Source organism: Cicer arietinum, chromosome 6 (assembly GCF_000331145.2).
Source record: "Cicer arietinum cultivar CDC Frontier isolate Library 1 chromosome 6, Cicar.CDCFrontier_v2.0, whole genome shotgun sequence".
NCBI classification, from domain to species: domain Eukaryota; kingdom Viridiplantae; phylum Streptophyta; class Magnoliopsida; order Fabales; family Fabaceae; genus Cicer; species Cicer arietinum.
This window is the reverse complement of record NC_021165.2, coordinates 51,146,660-51,154,747: the sequence shown is the minus strand read 5'-3', so window position 1 is coordinate 51,154,747 and position 8,088 is coordinate 51,146,660. Positions and strand designations below refer to the sequence as shown.

Here is an 8,088-nt window from a genome sequence, read left to right as displayed (position 1 = left end):
TTGATTATTCTTGTTGATTGTGATTTAATATGATACGGTGTTTACTATATTTTACGAGTTATTCTCAATTACTTTATACTATTACATGTTTTCGAAGCTCACCCCTCGTTGCTTGTGTTTGGCGCTTGCGAGAGCGCAGTCATTTCAGGTTATTAGTTGGTGATCCACGCTCTGATAGGTGATACTGGGTGGGAGTAATCTGTCGTATTCTATTGAGTTATGAATTAATTTAGATTTTTTTTAAATTTGATCGATCAATTATGTTATTTTAATCTTTTATTCGGATGTAGAAATTAATTGTCTCTAAGTTTAGAACGTGTTTTTATGTCAGAAAATTTTATTTAATAAACCTCAACTATATTTGATATTAAAGGATTTTTAATTGAAAATTTTTATGCAAGTATTTTGTGTAAGCGTGAGCGTGACGTCCTGAACCTTATAGTTTAAAAGAAAATTTTTATACTCTATTTTGGAACCGCTGCGAATCTCTTTCAAAACTAGTGCATTTTACTTTTTATTTCAATTTGGGTTTAGGGTGTCACAGTGTTTCTTCCAAGTCTCAAAAAACGAGAAATGTGGGTATGTCTGCTGACACACTCTGCCCGTGGTTCATTTTGTCTTCGTACTTGCATCAAAATTGCTTTCAAAATGTATCCATCTTTAAACCACATCAGTCAAGTCCCTTTTCAACACTAAAGTGTTTCATTCATGTAAAACAAGAATGACCAAATACAATAATTCGATTGATATAAAAACTAAACTAAAAATGGATGCACAAAACAAAGAAAAATGAGATGCAAATATGGTTGCATCAATTTTCATGTGGACGTAGAGCTTTTGCTAAGAGTTTGAAAATTTAGAATGATTAAGATTTGAAATGGACTCTTGGAGGATATTGTGAACAAACAAGATAATAAGCTTATTCAAGAGAAAACGAAGTTAATAGTGCTAGTAGTGGAAGAATAAAGAAGAACAATTTTAGATGAGGCACATAAAAGCAAGTTGAGTATTCATCCTAGAGCTATGAAGATGTACCAGGATTTATGACCAAAATTTTGGTGGCCTAGAATGAAAAGACACATGGCATAGTATGTTGTGACTTCTCTGACTTATCAAAAAGCAAAGGTAGAACATTAACGACTGACAGGACTGTTACAATCATTGGATAAACCATAATGGAAATGGAATAGTATTTCCATTGATTTTATCACGAGATTTCGTAAGACAACAAACGAAATGATTTAATTTGGGTGATTGTGGATCAATTGACCAAGGAAAACCTATAATGTGAAAAAGTTTACTGAGATTAATATAGCAGAGATTGCACATGGTACCATCTAGAATTGTGTCGCATTGAGATCTAAAGCTTACTTCCCATGTTATCCAACCTCCACGATGTTTTTAGCATCACAATTAAGGAAGTGTATTTCTGATTCGCCGTACCTAGTTGTGCCAGACACAATTCAATTAATGGATAACTTATTGTTTGAAGTGTCACCTATTCGTTTTGAGGATAGAAAAAGAAAGAGACTAAGAAAAAAAAGAAATCCCTTTAGTCAAAATTATTAGAAATCCAACTATCGGAGATTCTACTTAGAAATTGGAAAGCAAGATGAAGGAGTAGTAGCCGCATCTATTTACTAGTATGTAGTTTTGAGGAAGAAGCTTGTTTTAGAGGGGTAAAATATAAAACTCATAGTTTTTCAACTATCATAATATTAGTTTTTCTTTTTAAATGATTATATTTTTACGCTATTAAAAAAATTATTTAATTTTAAAATATAAAAAAAAATGGAAACTTGTGTTTTGTCTTGGAACTTGTGGTTTCAAACTATTTAAAATAAGAGTATCTAAAATTAGTTCCGATGAGTTAGGAGTTTTAAATAATTTTTCTTAGTAGGTGGATAACTATTGGGCAAGATTAATAATTTTGTTATTAAAAAACTATTATCAATACTATTTAATGATAAATTACCCGACGCAAGTAAAATCGTCAATAGAAGAATTCACTATAATCATTTTCTCTCTTTTCTTGCTCATCTTCCCATCTTTAAACATTTGCATGTCTTAGATTTTGTATGCATGAAGGCTTGAATGTGTGAAAGTGACTCTAGAAATTTTATGGGTAAAACAGCTTCAGTGTACAAATTTTTAAAACTTATGGGTTAAGAAATTTTGAGCAAAATAAAATTTCTAGTGTTTCTGGACATGTTAATTACTATCAAAATACTATTGTAATTTTCTACTTTATTTTTGTGCTCTAAAAAGTTTTGAACGTCATACTTGTAAAGTTGTTGATTCTAAAGAAAAAACCATTTTTAAAACTGGGGAGTATAATTTTTTACAGCTTGATAAACTTGAGTTTGTAAGGAAAATACATTTTCTAGTGACGTGTAGGGTTTGTCATAAAAATTTGTGTTTTAGAAAGGTCTTGGGAACATGCCTAAAATAATTTTCATTTCAACCATAATAAAAGTTATGTTTTGATTAAGTTAGCCTAATCACTACAAGAATTTTTGAAGTTTGCGATACTTGGCTTGCGACGGTTCTGAAATAACCGCCCTCACCACTACATTGCGACGGTTCCTGGGGTGGTTTTTGTCAACCGCCGCCACCATATAAAGCCAACGAGTGTCGTTTTTCACCCTCACCACCAGTTTGCGACGATTCCTGGGGTAGTTTTAATCAATCGCCGTCGCTGTTTAAAGCATAAACCTCTCTCGTGTTTTATTTTCCAGATTTTGTAATTTCATTTCTTACTCCCGCGTGTATTCCTTTCTTAGCCCTGCGTTGTTCCTTTCTCAACCCTAAAATTTCTGAAAACCCCCAAATCTCTCAACCTCTGTCAACCCTAAAATTTCTGAAGGAAACGAAATCGAAGAAAAACGAAGTTGAGTACTTCTATACATTAATTAATGATTAAAGGTGTGTTATAATCTTATTTAGAATGCACTATGATGTTTACCGAATAGAAAAAAAGTAAAGGTACCTTCCAAATTTCTAGTTTTAACTTTTAAGTACTTACGATGGTTGCTTGAAATAATGATATTTGTACTATATGACATATGTTAATTGAACATGTTATATATGAATATATCTAAGTTCATATAGATGTTGCTATTTATATATGCGAATATGTGAGTGATTACTCTAATTTGATATACTTCTTACTATTCAACTATGCCATGAAATAAATGCATATGTTCAATGGTAAATGGTTTAATATTGCGTTGCATATACGGTGGATCGTATACACATGCATTTCATGGTTACATGGGGATCGTGATGGACCACGAGGGTGTGGTTATTAGGAATAGATCCACCTTATTCTTGTGGAGAGGGGATTTTTGAGTCGTGATGGTCTGTAATAGGCATCAATGTGTTAGTTTGTGATATATTGCACACTAGTGGATCACACTGATATCATGTGCACGGACATTTAAGATACATTTAAGACACGGATATATTGCACGCTAGTTTGTGATACATTTAAGATTCAGGGTTATATATTTTGAAATCATGTGCACGGACATCTAAGAGATGCATTAGGATTTGAAATTATTACTTAAATAAATACACATATCTATTTATCTATCTATGTGTGTATATATATATATATACACACACATCGACTATTTTAGTATAATCTTTAATTGTCACTTTGATAGTAAAAGTTTGTGTTAATTTTAAACGTAAATGATGCGAATTAATTATTTTAAAATTTTTTAAAAAAAAACATGAGAAAAGAATCTTAAAGGTATAAATTTCAAGTTAATTTCTTTATTAAAAATACACTGTAGTCGTTAAAAATCAAGGTGTTACAATTAACATCCATCTCATGCATGAAGATTCCATTTTGCATATCCATCGCATACTTTTCAATAGTTTAATTTTTGTTTTTGACTTCATACATTATGACTACAGACAACCTTCAAAACAAACCAAATTAAAACACATTTAGTACAGATTTAAAAAAATTCAAAACAGAATTAAAGCAAATTCATTGTAGTAAAACAGTTTAAGACAAATTAGATATATAAAAATTAAGACAATAACATATTTGTATCCACACATTAAGTTCCTTCACTCTATTTGTAGCACAACATTCCACTAAATAACCTATGATATCCTCAAGCATAGTAACAATTACACTATTAAATGTTTCTGACAAATTGTTGATCAATACATCACACTTAGAATTATAACTAAACTTGGACTTGGACCAAAATCTGGGTGGCATCTTTAGGAGATACTTGTATGCTCTTCATTCACATTCCTAATTTCCCTCATTTTCATTTTTCTATGCTTGAGGATAACTTGCTTTTATAGCCTTCCACATTATTTCCTTTAATTGCTTCCTTAAATTCCTTTTACTAAAGTTTTTATAGAGGTATTTAACACAGAACCCCTGTTCAACTCCAGGAAGTAGTTCTTCCTTTACAGGTAACAATCCCTAAATTTGTCAAAAAAATACTAAGATTAATGGATCAAAGTGTTACAAGTTTAAAACATAAAGGACCTGATTGAAAGTATTTAGATAAGTTAAATGACATAATTGTTACAAACAAAATTACTTATTTTTACATTTTATTGGTTCGAACGAATGTGGAAGTCTTGCATAGCCTATGTCCTCCTAAGTCATTGATCAATAGCTCTAAAAACCATCTCATATCTTTGTCATTATTGACATCATACTTAGTAGTAGCCTCTTTAAATTCATCACTTATTGAAAACATGATATCCAAAACCCACTTAAAATCATCCATCCTCTTTGGCATGACAAATGAGGGGTAATGCTCTTTAATACCTTAAACATCTAATTCATCATGTAAATCTTCTTTAGACTCCAACTCTTTTGTGTGGTCGTCTTCATCAGATTCCCTTAGTATCATTTTCTTTCTCTTTTTCCCAACTTGAAGAATATGGTCATCACCTATTACCCGAATTCTTCAGTCACTAACACTTCATCATTTCAACAAAATTATTCATACAAAACTTATAAGTCACTAACACTTCAACATTAAGCAATTATTCATCATCTGAGTCTTTAAATCTATAGTTCGGTGCACTATCTTTACTCTTATGGTCAGATTAGGCCTCAACACCTTCAACTTCAGCTTCAGTTTGTGCCACAACACCTTTAGTCTGAGGCTTAGTAGCTTCAGCTTCATCCTCAACACCAACCCTTTCAGTTTGGGCCTTAGTAGCTTCAATTTGTACCTCAACACCAACCCTTTCATTTTGATCCTTATTCCCATTTTGGGACTCAAAACCTACACCTATAGATTGAGCCTTAAAATCATTTTAGGCCTCAAATTTATGTCTCTTTCTTAACATCTACCTCAATTACTTCCTCGACCTCAACTTCAATTTGTGCCTCACAAAATAATCTGCATAAATTTTCAACTTACCCCCAAAATCGTATCATGTCAGAAACTTCAAGTTGTCTCATTTCCTTAACTAAACCTATAATTTCAAAATAGCTCCACATGACCGCATCACACTTTCATTATGACACCTATCTAACATAAGTTACTTTATCATCCACAAATTCACCACCATAAGGAAGTCAACAACCACAAAATTATTACCTGTTATGCAAGACCACATACGAAAAAACAACACTAACAACATAATAGAAAATAAGAGATTTGCAAACTAACTTTCAAAATAAATTGGTCACATAAATCTTCAAGAACCATAATGTTTGCTAAGTATTCCAAAGATCTTCAATATAGGAAGGAAGTATTCTTCTAGCAACAATTTTGTAAGAACTCTTCGTGTATGAACTCGAAAGTCTCATTTTCTACAACTTTTCCAATTCAAATTTGAATTAACCTAATGATAAAATGTGTTTCACATGGGATATGTGTGTTCATCAAGTAAACTATGTTCTAACCACGTTGACATAATAGTGTACAGTGTATTTTTTAACAGAAATAGTTAATAGGGGTTATAGTGAAAATGTTTTGTATTTTAAATGATCTAACTGTTGTAAAAAACTTAAAGACTTAAATTGTTACTTTTGGGAAGCATAAAAGACCACAAGATGTATTTTGCAATTTTTTAATTACCAACTTGCACACACTTTGAAATATTTAAATCACTTTTATCTGGTAATTTTGCATCCTTCAAAACAACATAAAAAATAGACTTCTCATGTGCACTCATTGAGAAACAATATTTTTCAAACTCTGCACGACCTCCACCAATCTCCCTTGGACGAAGTTATTGAGCCAAAAACATTTTTGATGTATGTTTTAATGACAATAAACCTTATGAAATAAAAGATTAAGTTTTATGAATGGTGGTCTACTAATGATTGCACTTGAGTTTTGTTTAAGGAACATGAATTGCATAAGTGACAAGCAAGAAGTCATTCACTTTATCAAAGTGCATAAGTATCCACTCAATAATGAAGTAATCTCAAAAGGAATGTATCATAGATCAATCATTCAAGAGACTGATTGTTACATCTTCAAGATGGCATATTCATGAAGAAGATTATCAAATACAACAAGAAATGATCACACTATGTCATAAATCAGAAGCAAGATCATTTGAAAAAGAGCAAAAAATGAACAAAACATAACCAAGAACGTTCTTGACAAATTCTGGCAAAACCAAGAACGTTCTCCACGTTTTGTCATTTTTATCAAGTAAGATCAAATCAGTTTTTAATGCAAGAAAAGCTCTTGCAAATTGCGAATGGATTTCCAGTTCATATACTAGGAATATATATGAGCAAAAGAAACACTCGAAAAGATTAAAGATTAAAAGGCAAGACTCAAAGCGAAAGTGTTAAATGATGATTCTCTAGCATAGTAACATCAGTCTTCAGATTGATAAACATTATCCTGCATGTTACACATAATCTTCAGCAGCAAACACCTTTCTCCAACATGATTAACAGTTGTCTCCAAAATGATCAACATCATTCTCCAGTATGATGACATTAGTCCAGAATGATACAAACTTTCACGAGCTTACTGGCCATCATTCTCCAGCATGTTTTGCACAAATCAAAAGGCACTCTTAATCTAAATCAAATAAACACATCTCTGAGATGTTTGTGTGCATAAACAAAGGATCATTACAGTGAAGAATGAGAAGCTACAGATCAGACATTATTAACACATAAGCAGAAATGCAGAATGTTAATAACAAGAACATTCAAAGTTTAAAAGTATGATATTTGGTCAAGTCTGACACATGACATTCAGGAATCATTTCAACGATCAATATAGTTGTCATCAACCTCCTTAAAGTCTATTAAAGGAACCCCAAGCTCAAGGAAAACGTAGAACTTCAAGTGCTAGGAAAATCAATCAATCACATACACTTACATACTTGAAAGGTGAATTGTAAAATCCTCTCATGATTGATAGGCGACTTATTTGAATCCTTTCTGGGTGGAAAAGAATTGTTGTTACAAGTCAAGGTTGATCTTAACAAAAACTGTGTAAAATTAAGAACGCTCTCCGTTAAAACACTTAGTGGAATATCTCACAGTTGTGAGGAGTGGACGTAGCCCGAGTTGGGTGAACCAAGATATATCTTTGTCTGGTATCTTTTTCTTATCTCTATTTACTTCTAGTCATTTTAATTATTAAGTTAAATAGGTAAGCTAGACTACGATTTTAACTAACCAAGAATGTTCTTTGTTTTCTGTTTCAAGAACCAAGAACGTTTTCTGTTTTCTGTTTTCATAACCAATATCAATCTTGAGTTTTTCTCCTAAGTTTTTAATAGGAAAATTTAAATAGGTTAATTACAATTCAAACCCCCTTCTTTGTAAATTGACATTGCTACTTTAATCGACATCAAAGTTCAGTCTCTAAAGATTAAACACCTAAACAGTGTTAGAGAAAAAGATCTAGAAGAAAAATTTCAAAAGCTAAATACATTGTGGAAGAAGGATCCTCAAATAGGCCACCTAAATTTGATGGCATAGATTATTACTTCTAGAAGAATAACATGTAGCAATTTCTGAAATCACAAGATACGGGAATATGGCGTATAATAACAGAAGGACATTTCATTCCAAGAGTAAACCAAGTTGATCCAACATCAGATAAAAAAAGAGAA

General features: G+C 31.7%; 1 long non-coding RNA gene across 1 annotated transcript in view; it reads left to right on the top strand.

The window, feature by feature from the left end:
- Nucleotides 1-307, top strand: part of LOC105852353 (uncharacterized) — a 2,013-nt gene extending 1,706 nt beyond the window's left edge. The window contains exon 3 of the long non-coding RNA XR_001144193.3: nucleotides 140-307. This is a non-coding gene — a long non-coding RNA (uncharacterized lncRNA). The remainder of the gene's footprint in view (nucleotides 1-139) is intronic.
- The last annotated feature ends 7,781 nt before the right edge of the window (nucleotides 308-8,088 follow it).